The 24,322-nt window shown below is 49.3% G+C and overlaps 1 long non-coding RNA gene across 1 annotated transcript; it reads left to right on the forward strand.

Moving 5' to 3' along the window:
* Positions 1-3,911: 3,911 nt before the first annotated feature.
* LOC125963911 (uncharacterized) lies at positions 3,912-15,256 on the forward strand. Its single transcript, XR_007476350.1, has 4 exons — positions 3,912-4,162; positions 11,473-11,551; positions 12,943-13,043; positions 14,720-15,256. It is a non-coding gene; the product is annotated as an uncharacterized LOC125963911 (long non-coding RNA).
* The last annotated feature ends 9,066 nt before the right edge of the window (positions 15,257-24,322 follow it).

Here is a 24,322-nt window from a genome sequence, read left to right on the forward strand (position 1 = left end):
CTAGGGCCCCAGTACATCAGGGTTGTGGGGAAAGGCCAGGTAGGTGCGTTAGTTGCTGTGTCTGTAGGCAAATGCCTCACCCTCTCTGAGGTCTGTTGGGAAAGATCTGCTCCTCTTCCCCTGCTCCTCTTCCCCGGGTCTCTATATACAGAGAGCACTACCGACACCTGGCTAAATCCACGCCCCTGTAGGATTGCCCACCATCACCACCACCACCACCACACCACAGCCACTGCTCACCTCCCGGCCCTCCCCTCCTCCCCCCCCCCCCCCCCCCCCCCCCCGCTCACTCAGTACCCACCACAAGGGTCCCCTCGCTCTTCTGCCTACTTGCCGGGAACTATCCTGCCTCAGGGCCTTTGCACTTGCTGTTTCCTCTGTCTGGAAGGACCTCCCCTCATTCTTCCCATAGCTGGCTCTTCTTCCTGTGTCAACTTAATGCCACCTCTTCCCAGAGGCCCACCCTGACTAACCCCAGCTAAAGAAGTTTCCCTGTCTTTCCTTTCACATCACAACATGTGCTGTATCCTTCCCAGCACTTACATACTTTGAAAATATTTTATTTGCCCATTCGTTAGTTCACTGCCTGCCTCTCACACTAGACTGAGCTCCATGAGGTCGGGGGTTGGTTGGTTTGTTTTCTTTTTTTTTTTAATTAATTAATTAATTAATTTGTTTTTGGCTGCATTGAGTCTTAGTCGCTGCACACGGGCTTTTCTCTAGTTGCGGCAAGCGGGGCCACTCTTTGTTGTGGTGCACGGGCCTCTCATTGCGGTGGCGTCTCTCATCGCAGAGCACGGGCTCTAGGCGCACAGGCTCAGTAGTGTGGCTTGCTGGCTCCAGAGCGCAGGCTCAGTAGCTGTGGCGCACGAGCTTAGTTGCTCCACGGTATGTGGGATCCTCCCGGACCAGGGCTCGAACCCATGTCCCCTACATTGGCAGGCGGATTCTCAACCACTGCGCCACCAAGGAAGCCCGGTTTGTTTTCTTTTGTTGGTCTATTTCGGTCACTGATATCTTCCTCGTGCCTGGAACAGTGCTTGGTACACAGTAGGTGCTCAATAAGTGTTGAGGGATTGAATGATAGGGGAAGGGACTAGGCCACTCCCGGGCCAGGGAATGCTGGGACAAAGCCTTGGAAGTAAAATTTGCAATTGGAAATTGTGGGCCCCAAGTGTCTGGTGTGGGACCCCAACCTTTCCTTCTTCCAGGGAGGGGTTCCTATCTGATGGTTCAAGACCCCAAATCCAGCACCATGCCAGACACTCTGGGTTCTGCTGCCCATGTGCCCCCTCCCTGTGACAGCTGGCGACAGCTTCCTGGCCAAGAAGGGTCCTCCCCTTAGCCCCGCCCTGCCCTACTGCCTCCCCATCAGAGGCATCCAAGAAGTTGTCACTGCTGCAGACGAAACCTGCTTGGTGCTGGGGAAGGCCCGGCACAGTTGTCCCCAGGATGGAACATCTGGGCCGCATGTTACCGGCAGTTGGTGGGAGCTGGGACGCTGCGAGGCACGGTGACATCTCTGGGAGGCTGGGTGGCCCTGAGTCACCTCCTGGTCCTACCATCTGTCTGCGACCAAAACTTGCCTGATGATTTCTCTGTGCCAGGGAGGAAAGAGTCCCAAAGTTGACTGTCATCCCTAATTCTTTCAGCCTCTCCCTCACCATGTCCTTCCATCAGTGAGGCCTGGGGCTTTATCTCCAAATGATACCTTGAATTCAAGCACTTCGCTCTATCCCACTCCTGCTGCCACTGCCTGGGCCAGGCCACCGTCATCACTCGCCTTGACTAGTGCAATGGCACCTCTGGGGTTTTGTCCCAGCTACCTCCCTACCCTCGCCTCCTCTCACTCTGTTCCAGCCACGCCAGCCTCCCTGCTGGTTTTGGAACACACCAGGCATGGTCCAGCCTAAAAGTCTTTGCTCATGCTGTCCCCTCTGCCTGGAACAGTCTTCTCCCCAGATCTCCCCATGGCCGGCTCCTCCTCATCCTCCAAGTCTCTGCTCAAATATCACCTCCTCCAAGAAGCCCTCCTGATTTTCTTTGCATAGTCAATCTTAGTCCGGTCGGGCTGCTATAATAGAATGCCATAGACTGGGTGGCTAATAAACAAGACACTTCTCACAGGTCTGAAGGCTGTAAGTCCAAGATCAAGATGTTGGCATATTTGGTGCTGCCGAGTTCAGACACCAAATGATTCCTGGTTCGTAGACAACCGTCTTCTCACTGTGTTCTCGCATGGCAGAAAGGGTAAGGGAGCTCTCTGGGGTCTCTTTTATAAGGGCATTCATCTCATTCATAAGGACTCCACCCTCATGATCTAAGCACCTCTCAAAGGCCTCACCTCCTAGTACCATCACATCAGGGATTAGGTTTCAATGTATGAATTTGGAGAGGACACAAACATTCAGCCTATAGCAATCTCCTCCATGCTCCACCCACTCCATGGGTCATCTTCTCTCTGCCTAGAACTCTCCTCTCTTTGCTTGGCAAATTCCTGTTCATGCTCTTAATCCCAGTTTGTTCCAGTCTCCCAGCCCTCTGGGTCCCTTCTCCTTGACCCCAAGGGGATGGGTGGGTCTGTGTCCAGCTCTGTATCCCTGCCATCCTGCGGTCTCTTGGGGACCTCACAGCCCAGGGCTGGATACACAGGGGTTATCATAAAACATTTGCTGCCCTGTCACTTTCCCTCCTCAGACCCCTCTTGCCCTGGGTTTCCTTCCAGAATTTCCAGGGATAGGGGGCTCAGCTGCAGTGTCTGTTTGGAAGGGATGGGGTAGCTGGGGGTTTGAGGGGACCATCTTGAGCCTGGCTTTGCACAGTGCACTCACTTCTTAAACTTGGGTTTTCAGTTTCTTTGGGGGGGCTCCACAGTCCCTGATGGAAATTTTAGAAGGGTCTGAAGCCCCCCCAAACCTCTCTTCGGCAGTGCCCGTGTCCCTCTCTGGCTACCCAAGGCCCCAACCCCCTCCTGGCATCTCTCTCTTAGTCTCAGACCCCTGTCCCCATTGCCAATGGCAGATGTCACCTCGGAACATTCAATCATATTATCAGAGGCATCAAAGAGCCTAGCAGTGAAAATGGTTGACCCTGGAGCCACGTGGCCCAAGTTTAAATCCCAGGTTGCCCTTTGAGTTCAATCTGTGTGACCTTGGGAAAAGCATTTGTCCTCTCTGAGCCTCAGTTTCTCCATCTCTAAAATGGGGGTAATGGTACCTACCCCTTAAGAATTAAATGAGTTCCTATGCTGTTTATTTCCAATATAGGGCTGGGCACGCAGGTGTTGCCCTAAGAAGTGTGTTGGCTGCTGTTATTATTTTATTTTTTAAATCCCCCAGGGCCCAGTCCCAGCCGTGATCTCCCCTGCTCCTGAGTACAGAGTCCTGGCCCCTAGCCCCTGCTCTGTGCAGAGCAGCCACCAGTGCTGAAAGAAGATTCTAGAAGAAGGGGGAAGGGCTGCCTGGTGGCTCCTCTCAGAGCCACATTTGCAGAGCGAGCCCAGTGCATTGACTTAGAACAGAGGTTTTTGTTGGGGACTTTGGGCAGTTTAGCAGGGAGGGGCTAAAGGTCCCAGTCCCACCCAGGTGGCTCCTGACACTCTGAGCAGCCCCAGGGGGAATGAGCTATAAATCAAGATCTCACAGGCGACATCCCCTTCACGTGCCTGGAACCTTGAAGAAACCCAGTTCCAGCCCCTAGCAGTGACCCTGGGGGAGACCTTTGCCTGCAGGCGCAGCCAGCCAATGAGAACCCCCGCTGCGGGTGCCTGGAAACCGTTTCCATGACACCCAGGAGCCTCGGTCCCTGGAAGGGCCTGGTCCGAGGGTGAGGGGCTGGCGGGTGGGGTGGGGGGAGAGAAATGCTTGCTCGGTAACCATGGCAACGCCAGCAGCTGCGGGAGGCAAGCCCAGCTGGCACGGAGGCGCCTGTCCCCCGGAACCCAGTGCTGCCGCCGCCCCCAGGGCCCTCCTCCTGGCACAGGCAGGGAGACTGAGGCCCAGAGACACCTGTCATCCACTCTACGTTGCCCTTCGGAGATGAAAATTGCATCGTGCCTGTGCCAACGTGAGGGGCCCTCATAGGAAATGGTGGGGCCTTCGGAGGCAAAGCTAAGACCCTGCAGGCTTGGCCAGGGGCAATCCAGGAGGGCTTCCTGAAAGAGGTGAGCATTTCCCAAGCATCATTGGTAATGGTTGTTGGCACGTCAGCACCCCACCTGTTCCACAATTTATTTAATATCTGCCTTCCACTGACTCATGTCTTCACAAGTAAGTGTATTTAAAAACAGAGTCTCTGCTTCCCTCCTGCAAATGAAAAGCTGGTTGCACCTGCCCAAATAGAAGTGGGTGACAAAACACATGATGGAAACAAAACACAGTTATTCCATCTAGCAAGGAGTCACTGCCCCCTCAAGGCTGGGGGCTGCAGCCTGATCTCACCTTGCTTACAAGACGATGAGTGAGAGAGAAGGGTTAAAACCCCCTGAGTTCCCAGCACTCTCTCCTTTGCATCATCAGAAGTAATGAAAGATTGGAAAGGGACTCATTTCTCCCCATGTGAATTAACGCTATTTATGTAATCATCCAGAATCACTCTGGGCCGCAATATTGAGGGAAATCCTGACCTGCAGAATGAGGATTTGGTTAGGTGGAAAGGAAGGGTGTTCTAGGCAGGGGGGCACAGCATCGACAAAGGCTCAGAGGAAGGATTCGCGAGGAGAGGGTGCAGTTGTGAGAGATTTTTTCCCCAGGCCGGAAGGAACAGCGTCTTCTGGTCTTTCTGATGTTTTCCAATGGAGGAGGGAATAAAAGCAAATGAACAATGATGTCCAAGTGGGAGGGGACTTAGGGCTTTGGGTTCTGAAAGAGTAGTGTATGAGGTTGTCTGGGTGGAGGAAGTGTTACATGGGTGGTGATTCCAGGAAGCAGCAGAAAGGGAGGGGAGATGGAGACAGGCAAGAGAAGGAGCCAATACGGGAACATCAATGAGCAGTGTCTGTTGTGAGCATCTGGGACCCAATCCTGCTGGGGATCTCTGGAAGACTGTGTACAGAAAGCCTCAGACTTGTCCCATTTGTATTTTAAAGGCTCTGACAAGTCCTGCAAAAGAGATACCTGTTGAACAGTTTCCCAGATGAGCCTGAACATAAACTCTTTAGCCACAGCAGTTTTCTGGACACATTTTTTGAGGCATCACATCATCCAACTGCCTCCTCTTGGCCTTCTCTTATATCTAGGTTGTGAGGTGAGAGAGAAAGAGAGAGAAAGAGAGAGAGAGAGAGAGAGAGAGAGAGAGAGAGAGAGAGAGAGAGAGAAAGAGAAAGAGAGAGAGGAGGGCTAACAAAACTGACAATAAAATAAAATTAATATAATTGTTATTCTTTCCCCAAGAGGACATGTACTGGCTAATGTATCTGAAAAGCCCAAAGTTCTCTTCTTCCAAGTCTGGCTGGACCCAGGAGCTGAGATATAGCTATTGAGGCTATTTTTAAAACATATGCCTTTATCGAGGCATAACTGACATGTAAATAGGCAAAAGTGTGTACTTTGATAGGTTATGACATATGTATATGTCCATGAAACCATCACCACAATCAAGATAATAAATATATTATGCCCTAAATTTTCCTTGTGCCCTTTAACAATGTCTGCCCAACACATGAAGAAAGGGTGGCACTGTGATAGGGCATGGAGTTTGAGAGATGAAACCTGCTGCCGTGGCTCTGTTTCGGTTGTGAGAAATGGAAATTTAACAGGTCTGGGAAGAAAAACATATAAACAGATTCCAGCAACTGCAAATTCCAGGGTCCAGCTTCAGGCATAGCTGGATCCAGGAGTTGAGCTGATGTTATTGGAGGTCTGTTTCAGTGTTTCAGCTTGGGTTTCCTCTAGGTGAGCTTCATTCACAGTCAGGCCCCCCATTCATAGAGTCAAAAGAGACCCCAAGCTCCAGACTTATTTCTCTTCCCAGTCAGCCAGGCAAGCAGAAATGAAAACCCTCTTGCCTATTGGTTCCAGCAAAGACCATGGATAATTCTGACTGGCTTGGCTCAGGTCACATGGCCACCTCTGAACCAATCACTGTGGCTGAGGGACGTGACATTCCCACTAACCAGCTCAGGGTCGCTCTAGAGCAAGAAGTATGCCAGGGTGGGGTCAGGCTGGGAGTGGGGAGCAGGGGTCCCCCCAAAGCAGAGCCAGTATTTGTCACCCATGGCATCTGAACTGGCCCAAACGGCCAGGGCTTAAATCTTAGGTTCACCATGACAGGCTGTGTGACATTAGGAAAATGGCTTGCCCTCTCTGGAAGTCTGTTTCTCAATCCACAAAAAGAGACCTATAGGGAGCCCATGATTGAGTCCTTGAGACATTGGGCTTCGACGTGTCTGGAATACCCAGGAGCCTGGAGAGGACCCTGCCTTCCTCCCACCTCTGTCCTGGGACTCCAAGGCCCTGATTACTGAGTCCTTACTATATGCCAGGCCTTATCACATGGGCCTTACCACCCCAGTCTCAGCACATCCTAGAGTAAAATTCATAGGCAACATAACTGACCTACACATGTCATTTCAAAAACATATAACTTGCTAGTTATAATATAAAGGAGAAATAGAAAGAATATTCTTTATAATAAAATTCTGTGTATTTCAATATGTAAATGTCCCAGCACAACCACACTAAAAGATACAGCAAAGCCAGCAGAGGCACCCTCCGCCTCATGGGCCCCCATCAGTGCTTCTCTGGACCAGGGCAGTTACCTCTACCTTGGTCTCCTGGTTCTCTCCTTCGCTCCCCACAATCTGTCTTCCCTGAAGCCCCTAGAGGACCCCTGTGAGCACCTGAGTCAGGTGCCTCTCCCTCTCCTCTGCCCACACCCGTTCAGGGCTCCCACCTCCCTCAGGGTACAAGCCCAAGTCCTCCCCACCACAGCTCCCAAATCTGTGGACCTGCCCCCTCCTTGCCCTCCTCTCGTCCCTCTCTCCTCCTCGCTCACTCTGCTCCAGCCATGTGGGTTTCCTTCATTGTTCCTCCAATACACCAGGCACAGTCCTGCCCCGGGACATTTGCACAGGCTGTGCCCTCAACCTGGAACGCTTTTCTCCCAGACATTCCTATGTCTGATTTCTCCTCACCCGTGAAGTCTCAGCTCAAATGTCACCTTTTTTCAGAACTCCTCCCTGACCCCCAGTTACATGCTCCCCGCCCTCCCTCCTTCACTCCCTATCGCATCCCTCCCTTTGCTCTTCTCTGAACACCACTTTCTGATTTTTCTTTAATTCAGTTCATTCTTTGTTGTCTGATCCAGGAGCCCCGTGGGAGCTGCTAGAACAGTGCCTGGCACATAGCAGGCTTCAATAAGTGTTCATTCAATGAATGTTTAGATGAGTACATCTTCTCATGCCCGCTTTCTGGATGAGGAAGCTGAGGCATGGAGAGGTTAGTTTGCCTGGAGGGAGAGCCAGGCTTGAGACACTCTGAACTAACACTCTCAACTCTGATGCTGAAACCCTGGTTCCCCAAAGACCCAGACTGTGAATACAGAGGAGGGGGCAGCGGCAGTGAAGGAGTTAAACCTCCCCCCCTCCCCCCCCAACTTGAGTCACCAGGCCTGGGTCACTTTGTGCCGAATTCACACATCCACACACGGTTTCTGGCTCCCTTGGCTCACCACCACCCCACAGGGGGAAGTATATTCGTCTCCATGGCAACTGTGTTGTCTCCCGTCTGACTGGGGCTGAGTGACAGCCACTGGGCCAGATGAAGTCACTCGCCACCCACACAGGAGAGACAGGAGCCGGCCCAGAACTGCCAACAGCAGGGACAGACTCAGAGGTTCACCTCACCCACCAGCAGGCAGGAGCTGGGGGAAGAAATCTGCCCACTGCCCGCCATTCCACCATCATAGCTTTGTGCCTTGGTGTCTTAAAGACTTTGCTGGCTCTGGGGCTTCCGAGAGAGCTTAGATCTCAGGTGTGTGGGATTTGAATGCCCTGAAGGAGAGACTGCATCTGATCCTTTTTTGTAACTCCCACTCCCAGCACTGGGCCTGGCACATAGTAGGTGCTCAATAAATGCTCGAGGGCTTCCCTGGTGGCGCAGTGGTTCAGAGTCCGCCTGCCGATGCAGGGGACGCGGGGAGGATCCCGCATGCCGCGGAGCGGCTGGGCCCGTGAGCCATGGCTGCTGGGCCTGCGCATCCGGAGCCTGTGCTCCGCGACAGGAGAGGCCACAGAGGTGAGAGGCCCGCATACTGCAAAAAAATAAATAAATAAATAAATAAATAAATAAATAAATGCTCGAGAAGGAAAGGAGGGAGAAAGGGAGGTGGGGGATTGTTGGCTAAAGCACTTTAGTTCTTACCTAACCGTCTAGATTTCTTCCAGGATTTTTCTTATCCAGCACTTCCCTTATCCGTTAACCTTTTCATTACCAGCTCACACCTTAGTTATCAGCTCACACTTTAGTTATCAGCTAGCACCTCAGCTATCTTCTTTATCTGAAATGTTCAGGGAAGGCTGAAGAATGGGGCAATGAGCCTCAGAAAACAGGATTCTTGCACTCAAACCCTTCCTTCCCTCCCCACCAACTCCCAGGGTCGCAGAGGGAGTTGACTGGTTTTGCAGGAAGCTGGGGAGGGGAAGTTCAGAAACCAAAGGGAATCTCAAGGTGAAAAACGTGGGCTCAGTTCTTAGGAAGGATTTTCATGCCAGTGGAACTATCCAAAACCTGAATGGGCTGCCTTAGGTGGTAATGAGGTCCCCATCACTGGAGGTATCCAAGGCAACCTAGAGAACCACGCTTGGGATGACATGGAGGAAACTGGAACAGGAGGATTCCAAGAGTCCTTTCTTTTTGATTCTAAGATTTGGTGACAATTCTAAGATTCTGTGCCTGAAATTCATCAGCAAACTCCAAGCTTCCACAATGACAGAAGTCTGGGTAGTTGTTATAAAATCTTCTGATTAGCCATACAATTCACTGATTCCAGAAACATTGATTGATCACATGCTGTGAGCCAGGCCCTCTCCTAGGAGATGAGGACACAGCAGGGACCAAAACGGTCAATACACGACAGTCTTGGGTGGAGACCGACAAGAAACAGTTAAACCAATGGGTTATAATCTATCCAGCTGATAAATGTGCAATGGGAGAAAAACAGAGCAGGGAGGTGGGACTCTGGGAGTGAGTGGAGGAGGGAGACTCTAGCTAATACGGTGATGGTGATGCTTGAGCTGAGACCGGAAGAAGACGAAGGAAGAAGCCATGTGAACAAAGGGTGTTCCAAGCAGAAGAAATAGCCAGGGCAAAGGCCCTGGGGCAGGAACATGCTTGGTATATTTGAAAAACAGCAAGATGATAGAGGATGATTGTAGGTGAGGTAGAGGTACCTGAGGATGTACCATCTGAGCTGAGAAGAAGCTATACCTGCAAAAGCCAGGGGCTTTCCAAGCAGAGGGTATACAGCACATGTAAGGGTCCTGGGGCAGGAATGAGCTTGGAGAGAGAGGGAGAAAGAAAAGGACACGCGAACACTTAGAAGCAGAGACAGAGAGACTGTGAAACAGAGAGACAGATGGACAGACAGAGAAACAGAGACAGAGACAGAGAGAGAAGAGTCTTCCATTGACAGGTGTTATGTGTTGGATTTGATTCTCCCCAAGTTCATATGTTGAAGTCATAACCCCCAAGAACTCCCAATGTAATCTTATTTGGAAATAGAGTGGTTGCAGATGTAGTTAGTTCAGTTAAGGTGAGGTCATACTGGTGGAGTGTGGGTGCCTAATTCAATATGATTGGTGTCCTTATAAAAGAGGGAAATTTGGACACAGACATGCACATAGGGAGAAAGCTTTGTGAACATGTAGATGAACATCTACAAGCCAAGGAGAAAGGCATGGAACAGATCCTTCCCTCACAAGGGACCAACCCAGCCAACACCTTAATCTCAGACTTCCAGCCTCCAGAAATGTGACAATACCTGTTGGCTGTTTAAGCCTCGAGTTTGTGGTATTTTGTTACGCAGCCACTGGAAATGAATACTCTGGGTGAGCCATGAGTTAACAAATGACTGCATTTGGAAAGTCAGGGACTGTTCTGCAAAGCTTGAGGTCTGCCCTGGTTAACCTCACCTCAGACTAGAGGGATAGACTACAGGGAATTTCCAGTTCAGGGGTTTGAATCTCATACTTGTGTCTCCAGGAGTCGATAGGTTTAAAGTTGACCTACTATGCCCAGAACGTTTCTATGATTCATCGCACAGCATCCTCCCCATGCCCACCTCCCAAAGTAGGAACTCACTGTCCTTTTTACAGATGAGGAAACTGAGGCTCCTAGAGGGCACTGTGGTAGGCGGCTCACAAAGATGTACCCAAGGATTTTGCCTCTCGGTCCTCCTGTCCATGTGTAATCCTCTCCCCTTGTTTCTAATGAATAGAATACAACCAAAATGATAGATGTCACTTCCACGGTTGGGTTATAAAAAGACTGTGACATCCATCTTGCTGGACTCTCTCTACTGGCTCTGTTTTGATGAAGTAACCTGCCATGGCAGGGAAGCTCAAGTGGCAAGGACCTGGGAGTGGCCTCCAGCCAACAGCCAGTGAGGAACTGAGGCCCTCCTTCTAGCAACCTGTAAGGAACTGAATAATGCTGACAACCATGGGAAATTGGAAGCAGATCCTGCCCCAGTCAGACATTCAGCTGAGACTTCACCCCTGACTGATACCTTGTTACAGCCTGAAGCACAGGACCCTGTTCAGCCATGCCCAGATCCAAGAAGTTGAGATAGTGTCATTTAAGGCACAAAGTTTTGGGGTAATTTGTTACGCAGCAACAGCTAACCAACACAGACAAACCCTTACCTAGGTCACACAGTAGGAAATAGCAAAAGAATTTGAACCCAGGACTCCATAGAGACTTGTCCAATCCCTTGCTCTCAACAATGACCAAGTGACCCCTAGATTTTCTGTATGAGTATTGCTTTAGACTCTCCACCCCCAAAATTACATGGTGGCAGCACCCACTTTTTGAAAATTCCCTTGACTTCTGTTTGTTTTCTTTCTCTTTCTTGAATTTACCAAGCTTTCTCCGACCCTGGGGCCTTTGTACTGGCTGTGCCCCCTGCCTGGAGCACCCTCCCCCCAGCCTGCTCCCCCACTTGCTTGAGGTCCCAGCTCAAATGTCAACTCCTTAGAAAGAGCTTCCCTGATCCCCCTTGCCCCCAACTAAAGCCACCTCTTAGTCTCTCTCTAGCACATTAGCCCATTTTATTTTCCATAGAATCCTCATCAGAAAGTATTTCAGAAAAAAAGAAAATATTGTTGCTGCTTTATCAGCTGTCTTCTTCACGGGGCAGGAATTTTTGTCTTCCTTAGTCACTGCTGTGTCCCCATTGCAGGGTCAGGCACACAGTAAATGCTGGAGTAGAGCCCACATGGGGCTGGTCTGGGACCTTGCCTATGTGCCTTCACAGCTCTGAGACTCAGTTTGCCTGCCAACGAAAGGGGACAAGCATCCTCCCTCACAGAGATGACCGCTGACCCCGGGAACAGGTGAGTGGGAAAGCTCAGTGGGGTCAGAGACCACCCCCCCGCAGAGGTGGCCTCTCCGGGTCACAGGGGCGCCTCGCTGTCCGCGGTGCTGAACGGTGCAGGTGTCGGCATCTCCCGTGCCCTGCCTACTGCAACTCCTTGAAAGGGAGTCTACACCGTACACAGTCTGGGCTGTAGAATCTGGGGTTTCAGGAATCCACATGGTTTTTTCACAGAACTCCCACCCCGGCTACTATCTTTGTGACCTCTGGTGGAAGGAGCCTCTCGCACTGGGGACCCTGACCTCCCAAAGCCCCACCTGGCCCCCGTCTCGGTCCTACCTACCTAAGTGACAATTCGGGGGATCATGATTTGATACCAGTAACTTCTAATCCAGTCCCTCAGTCTCTCTGTCTCTCTCTGTCCCTATGTGTCTCTGTCTCCCTGTGTGTCTCTCTCTATGTCTCTTTCTGTGTCTCTATGTGTCTCTGTGTCCCTCTAGCTCTATCTCCTCTGTCCATCCCTGTCTCTTTTTGTTTCTATCTCTCCCCCCCACCCCCCAGCACTCTGAAAACTCCAAGCCCTTCATGCTGCCTGCAATGGACCCAACTTTCTCCAGCCACCTGTGGGGAGGCAGAAACAAAGTGAAGACTCGCCCCTCTCTCCCTGCCTGCATACCAGCCTTTATATGCTGCAGAGCAGTGGGGCATAAACGGTCATCCTGTCTTGCCCCAGTCCTGCCTCCGCGTCCACCTCTACAGTGATGTCATTGGTAGACAATCTTTCAGGGCCTCCCAAGGGCCACTCCCTGCTCCCCACCTAAAAAAATCTCATTAGTCCCTGAACACCTGGAAGCAGAACATGAGGTGTGTGAATAATTTATTTTGTGAGTCATTTTAATATTTTATAATAATTGTGATGAGCGTTTGGCTTTGTGGAGCTCTTTGGGTGTCATTAAGATAGAGCCAGAGATGGGCACTGCCACCGCAATGTCTCTCAATCAGCCGAGGTGACTTGTCCCCATGGGGGCACACAGCAGGGGAGCCAGGCTAGGGCTGGCCAGGGGAAGGAGACAATCTCAAGGAATACTGAGGCAGATGGGGTGTCATTAGCGGTCAGCGGGCTCAGTTGTACCAAGACTGCAGCTATAGATCAGCTTCATCTGCTTTTTTCTTTCATTGCCCCAAACATTTACTCACTTATTCAAACTCTCTGTTAGGACTCAATGTTTTTGTCCTCCCTCACATCCCCAAATCATATGTTGAAGCCCTGACCCCCAGTGGGATGGCAATTGGAGGTGGAGCCTTTGGGAGGTAACTACGGTTACATGAGGTCCCAAGGGTGGGGTCCTTATGACAGAATTAGTGCCCTCATAAGAAGGAGAAACTAGAGCTCTCTCTTCTCCACACAAGGACACAGTGAGAAGGCAGCTGTCTGCAATTCAGGAAGAGAGCCCTCACGAGGAATTGAATCTGCTGACACCTTAGTCTTGGACTTCAGAGTCTCCAGAACTGTGAGAAATACATATCTGCTGCTTAAATCTCCAAGTCTATAGTGTTTTGTCATAGTAGCCTGAGCAGACTACAACACCCTCCAAAGGTTTTTTGGTGCACTTAAGCTCAAACTCCCCACCAAGGTCTAAAACAGCCTCCCAAATGTAGCCCCTCTGTGATCTTCCTGTTCTCACCTCCTCCTCTGCTCCCCACTCTGTTCCAGCCACACCAGCCTCCCTACTGTTCCTCCAATCCACAAGCACATCCCCACCTCAGGACCTTTGCACTTTCAGTGCCCTCCTCCTTACACACTCTGTCCCAGGCTCTTCCTTTGATGAGCTCCTCCTCATTTTCAAGCCTCAGCTCACATGTCACCTCCCAGAGCTCACAGTGGTAGGATTTGGAGAGGGGGTGTGCAGTGGGAGGGTGTGCTTGGCAGGGAGCTCCGCGTGGGCAAAGACTTGGTGCCAAGAGTGTTGAGACTGAATCAGCTGAATGTAAGGATGTGCAGGTGGAGAGGTGGGCAGGGCTGGGAGAACCAGGTTGGGAGAGAAGATACTGGAGAAAAAGGCTGGGAGCTGGGCTGGAGAGGGTCTTGAAAATCAGGGTAATACTTTGGGCTCCATCCTGGAAGGAAACATTTTAGCTCAATCTTAGCCAGAGTCACCTGGCCACTCTCTCCCTCCAGAGGACGTCATTATGACCCACTCTGATTTGGTTCCTCCCAAATCTCAGCATCTTGCAGTGAGTACCAGCCTACCCCAAAGCAAGAGATGAAGAAACCCACACTTGGCATCAGTGAACAGCAGTGAACTGGCCAGACTCTATGGAGAACTCAGATGATAGACCCCAGGAAGGCTGGAGCCCTGGGTTTGCATCGGAAATTCTCAATTTGCCCATCCTCTTCTCCAGAGCCACTCAGCTCTTTCTCATCCTTGCCCATGTCCCTGGAGAGGAGGTTCATCTGCATAGACAGAATCCATGATCTCCCACTGGCCAGATCCTGTCGGGTTCAACCAATGAGAAGCAGTGGTGGGTGATCAGAGAAAGAGGTTGGGGTATTTATTCTCCCAGCTCCTGTTCTGCTGTACAACCGCTGAGCGCCTGAGCCTCTTGCAATCCTATCTCCCACTGGATTCCAGGAACCACATTCTCCCTTCGCCCACTCAGACCTAGACGTGATAAGAGCTCCCCACAGTTGCAGCCACCAGGTCCCACAGTATGCCTGGGTTTCCCATCACCCTGCCTACAGCTCTGTAAATAATCCTGTATTAAATGTTCTTTAGAGACCCTGTTTGAGTGACTCCATTTTCTCCAGGACTGTGAATGATTCAGTTATGGAATGATAAGCATCTGAGCCCTTTTCTATAGGGTTAGAGCCTTAGATGATGAGCCATAAAGTTATTATAACCAAGGAGGACCCTATGGAGCCTTCCCGGAAGAGACTGCCCCCTCCCCCCACCTCCATGTTCTCCACCTGCCTCTTGTCTGTAGAGAAACTTTAGACTCCTAGGCCTTTCCCAAGTTCCAAAGCGTAAACTTAATCAGAGAAGTAAGAAAATGCAGAAAGAAAGGAAAACAGTTAAACAAGACAAAATAATAATAGTTTAGCCATGAAACAAAGTCAAGGACCTTTAGTTCCTGCTCAAGGGCTATAGATAATATTCTGAGCCATGTCCTTTGAGCTGTTTTGCAGATGATGAAACACCTACCAGGTGGAAGAAGCTAACTGTATGCTGCCCACAAGCACGTAGACCCCAGACCTGTTGGAAACAGAAGGTTGATGATGTTGACTCCCAATTACCTCACCACCGACCAATCAGAAGAATGTCCATGAACTGATTACACACTCCACAGCCCTTAAAAACCTTTCCCTGAAAGCTTTCAGGGAGTTCAGTCCCTTTAAGTACTAGCTACCTGGACTCCTTCTTGCTGCCCTCAATAAACTCTGCACTTCCTTCACCACAACCAAACGTCAGTAGATTGGCTTTACTGTGTGCAGGTAAGTGGACCCAAGTTTGGTTCAGTAACATTATCAGACATTATCAAACAATAAACCCCTAGTACAACTGGACTCTTGGGACAGCCCCACAAAGTCACAGACAATGGAATTTCCAGTGCAGTTAATAGCCTGAACATTAAGCCACAGAAATCCAGGACAATGAGCCCCCAGCAGGCAAGGGATTTCGGAAGAGTTTTTACCATGACATCTTCAGGTAATGGACAGCATGACAGAGAGGGTCTGACATCCACCAAAAATCCATGCCCCCACCTCCCATAGTGCGAACCTCCATTCCCCCCCACCACTGGAAAAGGCAGCCTGGCAGTGGACCTCATTTTCCAAACACCCTTGCAGTGGGTGTGGTCATGTGAGCTGGCCAATGAGACATGAGTGGAAGTGATAAGCATTATTCCTGAGTGGCAGTCTGTCTTGGTTTTCTATTGCTGCTGTAGCAAATTACCACAAACTTAGTAACTTAAACCAACACAAAGTTATTATCTCAGAATTCTGGAGGTTAGAAGTGTAAAAAGCGTCTGAAAGGCTGTGTTCTTTCTGAAGGCTCTTGGGAACAATATGTTTCCTTGCCTTTCCCAGCTTCAGGGGCTGCTTCTATTTCTGAGCTCATGGTCCTACAGCAGTCTGACCTCTTCTTCTGACTTTGCTCTCTGACCCTTCAGTTTCTTTCTTAGGAGGACCCTTGGGATTACATTAGACCGACCCAGATAATCCAGGATCATCTCCTCTTCACAAGATCCTTAATTTAATCACAACTACAAAATCCCTTTGCCATGTAGGGTAATATGTTCACAGGTTCTGGAGATTAGGACGTGCCTTTGAAGGGCCATTATTCAGCCTACAACAGGGTCTTTAAGAAGCAGGCATATCTTAATGCCATTTGCAGCAACATGCATGGACCTAGAGATTATCACACGAAGCAAGGTAAGTCAGGAAGAGAAAAACAAATACCATATGACATCACTTGTAGGTGGAATCTAAAATATGCCACAAATGAACCTATCTACAAAACAGAAACAGACTCACAGACATAGAGAACAGACTTCCCAAGGCGGAAGGGGGATGGGGGAGGGAAGGAGTGGGAGTTTGGGATTAACAGGTGCCAACTATTATATATAGGATGGATAAACAACAAAGTCCTATTGTATAGCACAGGGAACTATATTTAATATTCTGTGATAAACCACAATGGAAAAGAATATGAAAAAGTATATATATATATATAATGTATAACGGAATCACTTTGCTGTACAGCAGAAATTAACACAACACTGTAAATCAACGATACGTCAATAAAATTTTTTAAAAAGCAGGAATTTCTTGACTACGCTCTCATTCCCATCTACAAACCAGAAGAGGTGGCCACTGAAGTCCCGGGAGAGGGCAGAGTCACCAGATAAAAGGTTACAATCCCCCCAGCAATGCATGAGAATTACAACCTCTCTACCTCTTCACCAACACTTGCTTTTGTCTGTCTTTTTGATTCTACCCAGAATGTGACTGTATTTAGAGACAGGGACTTTAAATAGGTAATTAAGGCCAAATGAGGTCACATAGGTGGGCTCTAGTCCAGCATGACTGGTGTCCCTCTATGAGGAAATTAGGACACAGAGACACACTGAGTAAAGACCACATCAGGACACAGGGAGAAGGTAGCCATCTGCAAGCCAAGGAGAGAGGGTTCACGCTGCTGACACTTTGATCTTGGACTTCCAGCCTCCAGGACTGTGAGAAGATACATTTCTGTTTTTTGAGTCCCCAGGTCTGTAGTATTTTGTTACAGCAGCTGAGCAAACTCATACATGTTCCTTAGCTCTTCCAGCTTCTGGTGGCTGCTAGCATTCCATGTTTTGTGGCCACATCACTCCAATCTCTGCCTTGGTGGTCACAGTTCCTTCTCTTCTTCTGTATGTAGTCAAATCTCTCTCTGCTTCTCTCTTTTTTTTTTTTTTTTTTGCGGTACGCGGGCCTCTCACTCTTGTGGCCTCTCCCGTTGCGGAGCACAGGCTCCGGACGCGCAGGCTCAGCGGCCATGGCTCACGGGCCCAGCCGCTCCGCGGCATGTGGGATCCTCCCGGACCGGGGCACGAACCCGCGTCCCCTGCATCGGCAGGCGGACTCCCAACCACTGCGCCACCAGGGAAGCCCTGCTTCTCTCTTATAAAGACATATGTGATTGCATTTAGTGCCCACCTGGGTGATCCAGGTAATCTCCTCATCACAAAACCCTTAATCACACCTGCAAAGACCTCGTGTGTGTGTGTGTGCGCACGTGCGTGTGTGTGAGTTCACACCATAGTAGGCAACTTTCATAGGCTCCAGAGATTAGGACCTGGATCTCTTTGGGGGACCATTATTTATCTACCACAGTCATAAAAATGGAATAAAACAGTATGCAGTCTTCTGTGCCTGGCTTCTCGCACTGAGCATAACGCCTTTGGGAATCCCCCAAGTCGCTGCATATATCAATAATTTGTTCCCTTTTGTTACTGAGTCGTATTCCATGGCACGGATGGACCACGGTTTATTTATCTGTTCATCCTCTGAAGGGCATTTTGGTTGTATCTACTTTTAGGTGACTTTGAGTAAAGCTGCTGTAAACATTCACACACAGGTTTTTGTAGGAACATAAGTTTTCATTTCACCTGGGTAATTTGCTTCACTTGGAATGTGATCTCTGGGTCACATGGTAAATATTTGTCCAACTTTACAAGAAACCGTCAAGTGGTTTTGCAGAGTGGCTGAACCGATCCCTCATGGCTGCTGAGGGATGACTGTATATGATTTGCAAACATTGTCTCCCATTCAGTAGGTTGCCTTTTCATTTTGTTGACGATTTCCTTTGCTGGGCAGAAGCTTTTTAGTTTGATGTCATCCCACTTGTCGATGTTTGCTTTTGCTGTCTTTGCTTTTGGCATCAAATCCAAAAAGTCTTCACCATGACCGATGTTAAGGAGCTTACCACCTGTGTTCTTCTAAGAGTTTTTATGGTTTCAGGTCTTATATTCAAGTCTTTAATCCATTTTGAGTTAATCTTTGTGTATTGTATAAAATATTGGTCTATTTTCATTCTTTTACCTGTGGTTGTCCAGTTTTCCCAACACCATTTATTAAAGAGACTTCCTTTCCCCACTGTATATTCTTGGCTCCTTTGTTGTAAATTAATTAACCATATATGTGTGGGTTTATTTCTAGGCTTTCTATTCTGTTCTATTGTGCTATGTATCTGTTTTTATGCCAATAGCATACTGTTTTGAATACTATAGCTTTGTAATATTGTTTGAAATCACAGCGTGTGATACCTTTACAGGTTTTTTATATGAACATAAATTTTCATTTCTCTGGGATAAATGTCCAAGCGTGTAATTGTTGGGTCATGTGGTAAGCGTATGTTTAGTTTTGTAAAACTAAGCAAAACTCAACAAACAAAACAAAACTCTGCAAAGACTCTTTTCCAGAGTGACTGTACCATTTTACACTCCTACCAACAATGTATGGTAGATTCAGTTTCTCTGCATCTTCATCAGCATTTGGAATTATCACTATTTTTTATTTTACCCATTTTGACAGGTGTGTAGTGATATGCCAACTGTGTTTTTAATTTGCATTTCCCTAGAGGCTAATGATGTTGAACATCTTTTCATGTTCTTATTTGCCATCGGTACATCCTCTTCAGTGAAATGTTTGTTTCTGTCTCTGTCCTTTTTTTTTTTTTTTTTTTTTTTGCGGTATGCGGGCCTCTCACTGTTGTAGCCTCTCCCATTGCAGAGCACAGGCTCCCGACGCGCAGGCTCAGCAGCCATAGCTCACGGGTCCAGCCGCTCCGCGGCATGTGGGATATTCCCGGACTGGGGCATGAACCTGTGTCCCCTGCATCGGCAGACAGACTCTCAACGACTGTGCCACCAGGGAAGTCCTGTCCATTTTTTTAACTTGGTTATTTTCTTATTGTTGAGTTGTCAGTATCTAAAATGGATAAAGAGTCCTTTATACATTTTTTTTTATTTATTTAAATTAAATGAATTTATTTATTTAGTTTTGGCTGCATTGGGTCTTTGTTGTTGCATGTGGGCTTTCTCTAGTTGCGGCGAGTGCGGGCTACTCTTCCTTGTGGCGTGAGCGGGCTTCTCATTGTGGTGGCTTCTCTTGTTGCGGAGCACGGGCTCTAGGCACGTGGGCTTCAGTAGTTGTGGCACGCAGGCTCAGGAGTTGTGGCTTGCGGGCTCTAGAGCGCAGGCTCTGTAGTTGTGGCACACGGACTTAGTTGCTCCGCGGCACATGGGATCTTCCTGGACCAAGGCTCGAACCCATGTACCCTGCATTGGCACGTGGATTCTTAACCACTGTGCCAGCAGGGAAGCCCTTTATACATTTTAGATACACATCCTTTGTCTGATATTTGCAAGCATCTTCTCCCAGTCTGTGGCTTGTCTTTTCCACAGTGTCTTTCACAGAGCAAATGTTATTAATTTTTGAAGTCCAATTTACCCATATTTTCTTTTATGGATCATCCTTTGGTTTCCTGCTTACAAACTCCTCTAAAACCAGGTCTTGAGGATTTTCTCCCATGTTTTTGTGTCAACGTTTTACAGTTTTACATTTTACATGTAGATCTATAACCCGTTTTGAATTCTGTTCTGAGTGTGATGTATAGCCTGAGAGGGTTTTGTATAGCCTGGGGACCTTAGGAAGCCAATGAGGATTCTTGAGTCAATGGAGGTTTAGATGGAAAGAGAACTTAGGCAAATAGAGTCAATTAGCTCATGACAGCCCCACTCTGAGCCTCAGTCTCCCCCATCAGTAAACAAACTGACCAAACCAGAGGATCTGTAAGGCCGTGGTAATTAACTGAGGCCATTTTCCAGGATATGTGACTCCGTGCTTCCCAGAACTCAGGAGTCAAGCTCCAGTGCCTCCAGAATGTGCCTGCAACGGACTCCCAGTGCTCAGATTTTAAGAGTGACTCAGTGGGATGGAGCAGGATTCTGGAAGACCGTGGCTCCTTTCTGCTAGGATGGCAAAATCAGGTCATTTTTCAATTCCAGTCATTCGCCTTCATACATAAAATGTGCCAAGAGCCACTTTCCCGAAAATCTAAATTGAAAGTAAATAGCACGGGGACAATTCTCAGTGATCAAACCTCCAATTCTGGAGCTTCTTGGGATAATATTTATTCTCCCTTCTCACTAATGGTCTAGCCACCTCCCCAGGTGATTAAAGTAATGGGTTTGCTTAACCTGAATGGGACTGCATCCCCCCCGGGGCTGATTAGACCCCACGTGGAGCCCCCCACTGCCCCCTCCGCTGGACAATTATATTAACTGCTGCTGGTTTGCAATTACTATAAATCAGAAAGCGCGACGGCCTGGATTTGTTTATCTTTATTGAAAATGTTTAAACTTCATGCATTGCAAATGTCACCACCCCAGATTGGGTTTAACTCTTTCTTTGAGACTTGGAGGCTTGGCTCTCAAGGGACCTTCTGGGAGTAGTACTAGGACCATCTCATTTTCCAGATGAGAAAATGGAGGTTCAGAGAAGGATGCCATTTGCCCAGGGTCACACAGCTTGTGGGTCACTGCGCTGAGGTTTTTTTGTTTTAGTGCCCAATGGAGTTACATTCTTTGAGGTGAAATTAGAACATAAGTAAGTCTCCTGGGAAATACTGAGACAATCTGTCATCTCACTGCCAATGTTGAGAGGTATGTCCTTCCAGAATGATTTTCTATGCAGAAATATTCACTCATGTACCAAATGTTTATGGAGCCCTTTCTGTGTGGTGAGCACTGTTTTTAGGTGCTGAGGATACAACAAGAAACAAAAGAGACTTCCGGGGAGATCATTCCAGGCAGAGGGGACAATCCGTGCAAAGGCCCTGAGGCTGGCCAATGCCTGGAGTGTTGGAGGAACAGCGAGGCTGGAGCTAGTAAACACGTTAGGGAACCACTGACAGAAACTGCCCGCCTTGGCCAGGCACGATGATAACCACTTGCATGAGTTGTCTCACAACAGGAGGTCCCGATAAACAACATGGCGCCGCCTCTGAAAACTAACCGGGAGAATTCGGGAGGGGCCCAAAGGAGGGAGGAGACGCCAGCCCATAATATACCCTACCAACCACCCAGAATCCTTCTCGCTGGGATCCATCTTGGCTGAGAGATGCACGCGCCACCAGGAAGGACCATGAGTCAGACCAAATATGGGCCAAACAAGATGATTGGCCAGAGACAAAACGGGAACTAACCTCATTACCATAAAAACCTGAGACTGGGAGCCACGTGGCAGAGCATTTGCCTCGGGTTCCCTTACCTGCTGCTCTCCGCCAGGCCGCCCCTTCCCAATAAAGTCTTTTGCTTTGTCAGTACAGGTGTCTCCTCGGACAATTCATTTCCAATTGTTAGACAAGAGCCCACTCTCGGGCCCTGGAAGGGGTCCCTCTTCCTGCAACAGGCATGGCGGGTGGTGAGAGGTGAGGGCAGGAAGATTAGCAGAGGGCATGGCATGCAGGGTGGAATCAGGGGAAAAGGAGAGAATTCTTAAAGGTGCAAAACCAAGGTTTGCTGGGGATGTGGGGTGAGAGGGTGACTCCAAAATCCTGGCTAAGCAGCTCCAAGGATGTAGCTGCCTTCTTCCAAGATGGGGGTCATGGGAGGAGCAAGTTTGGGTGATGGTGGGGTACAGCGTGGTCGAGGTAAGACGTCCTACGTAGAGACTTCCAGGGGCAGCTGGACCCCGAGCATGGAGCTCTGGGGAGGCCTGTGGGGACCATCAGGGCATAGTCAGGGTTCCAGGCCTGAGAGTGGACGAGGCCCCCTGGGGAGGGAGTGTGGGGGGAAGGGAGACTGAGGGGGGGCCGGGAGAAGTGGAAGGGAAGCCAGACGAGTTGGGGGGGGTCCCTGAGACGTTCCCAGGAGAAGGAGGGTCCAGCAGGGTCAGACTCTGCCTAGGGGGCGTGCGGGGGGGTGTGAAGAGGATTAAGCAGGCTGTCATTGACCTTGAGGAGAGCAATGTCGGTGGTGGAGGACAGGGAAGGTGCGAGAAGCTGATTGGAGAAGGTTGGGGAGAGAGACAGAAGTGGAGCCAGCGAGTATAGACAACTCTCTCAAGTCAAAAGAGGCAAAGACAATGAGAGGCAGCCAGAGGGGTTGGGAGTTGAATTTTTCCTGTAAGATGAGAAGATGTGATGGAAGAGAAAGGGGCTCTTTCTGGAGCCGTGTCCTTGAGTGAGGATCCCTGCCCGCCCCACAAACTGTTCATCCTGCCTCCGTCGCCTCGTCTGCAAAATGGGCACCAGAATAGAATCTACCTCTGGGGCTGCTGGTCCCAGTGCGGTCCAGGCACCCAGCAGAGGTCCGGACTGGCCGCAAGCCTCCCTCCCCTGCGCTGCGTCTGGGAGCTGGTCGCCGCCCCCAGCCCGAGACCTTGACGGACGCATCGCCCCTACCCCCACCCCAAGGGAAGCGGAGAGTGTCGAGGAAAAACTCGGCGCCAGATCCCCTCTGAGAAAGGGCCCCAGAAGTCAAATTCAAAAATAAATACCCTGATTAGCATAAGGTATGCAAATGTATGCTAATGTGACAACTATTAAAAGATTCCAAATGTCATCGAAGGAAAACACACCGGTCCGGGGCTGGGAGGGTGGGGGATGAGAGGAGAGGACGCAGCCCAGACTCTGGAGAAAGGTCGGGGCGTTCAGCCCCAGTGTTACGGGGCTCGACACACACGGGTTATCACGGAGTGGACCACGTCTTGTCCTGGGAAGACCTACAGAGTTTTCTACAAATCCTGTCAAAGTCTGTTCCCCCAGACACACCTCCAAGCGGTTGAAAAACTTTGTTCAGAGTAACAATGACTTTCATTCCACAAGTAAGCTCAAGATTACTACTCCCTGGGAGAACTGCATAGGTGACAGACCCCAGCATCTTTCCTGAGAAGAGGTTAAAAGCAGAGGCTGCCTCGCAACAAAAGACACTCCCAAATCTCCCAAGAGATGTTTGCTGCCCATAACAAATCCATGTGTAGCTTACCTCACTTCAGGAGAAAATTTCCATCCCCAGTGGCTCTTTCCATTTCCAGCTTGTTTTCTGAGTCAGGAAGAGAAAATACCAGCAAGGCAGGGGAGGGAACGATTCCCAGGGTCACACAGCTGTGCCTCCTCACCTAATCACCAAAACTATTTAAAGCATTTTCAGATGAGAAAACTGAGCATCAGAGAGCTGAAGGGACTTGTTCTGGGTCACAAAGCAACTGTGAGGCTGCCCGAGCCTCAGATTCCCAAATCTCACAGTCCGTTTTACGCCACCTTCCTAACCTCTGCTATTATATCCTGAACATTTTCCTTCAAATGGACTCACTCCTTAAAATCTGAAATCTCTTTAAAAGGAAATTGCTTATCATGACCGTAAATGAAAAGCCAGAATCACTAAGTAGAAACTAACTCAATGAGAGACAAATCACATTATTAACTTCTGACTAGAGACAGCTGTCTCTGAGGCTCTGAGCTGGGCCCCCTTACCCTGCTCTCTCCCTTTGTCCAAGAGGGAGACTTCCAGGTGTGAGAGGGGTGTTAAAGACAGATTAGCACCCAATTAAGACTTTTCTGTTTCAAAAAGAAGTGAAAAGAAGAGCTCTCTCATTATGAGATTCACTGGTATTTATCGTGGCTTTATGCGTCACCTAAAACCATCTCGTAGCCACTAGGCTTGTGTCCATCTACTGAAAGGCAGGAAGCCTGTCCCAATACTCTGGAACTTTAGAATTATGGCCAGGGATCCATTTTGGGATTCCTACTTTCAGCGTCCATGGTCGTATCAACATAGCCCAAAGACAGAGGGTGGATGGGTTCACTCATATAGAGCCAGCCATCCACCCACTACCCACCCATCCATTCACCCATCTATCCATCCACTATCCACCCACCCCATATCCACTCACCCGTCCATCCATCCATCCATCCACCCATCAATCCACCACCCATCCATCCATCCAACCACCCATTCATCCATCCATCCACCACCCACCACTCATCCACTCACCCACTCACCCACTCATCCATCCACCCATCCATCCATCATCTATCCACCCATTCACTCACCCCCTTATCCCACCCAGCCATCCATTCACCCATTAGGTAAATATATATCCAGCACCTACTGTATGCCAGGCACCGTTCCAGGATGTGGAGACACAGTCCCAACCAAGACACATCTGGTCCCCACCCTCTTGGAGCTTCTCAACTAGCTAGGATATTCTCCATCTCTTGAGCAACATCGTGAAGTAGAG

The sequence above is a fragment of the Orcinus orca genome, chromosome 3 (assembly GCF_937001465.1).
Source record: "Orcinus orca chromosome 3, mOrcOrc1.1, whole genome shotgun sequence".
Classification (NCBI taxonomy): domain Eukaryota; kingdom Metazoa; phylum Chordata; class Mammalia; order Artiodactyla; family Delphinidae; genus Orcinus; species Orcinus orca.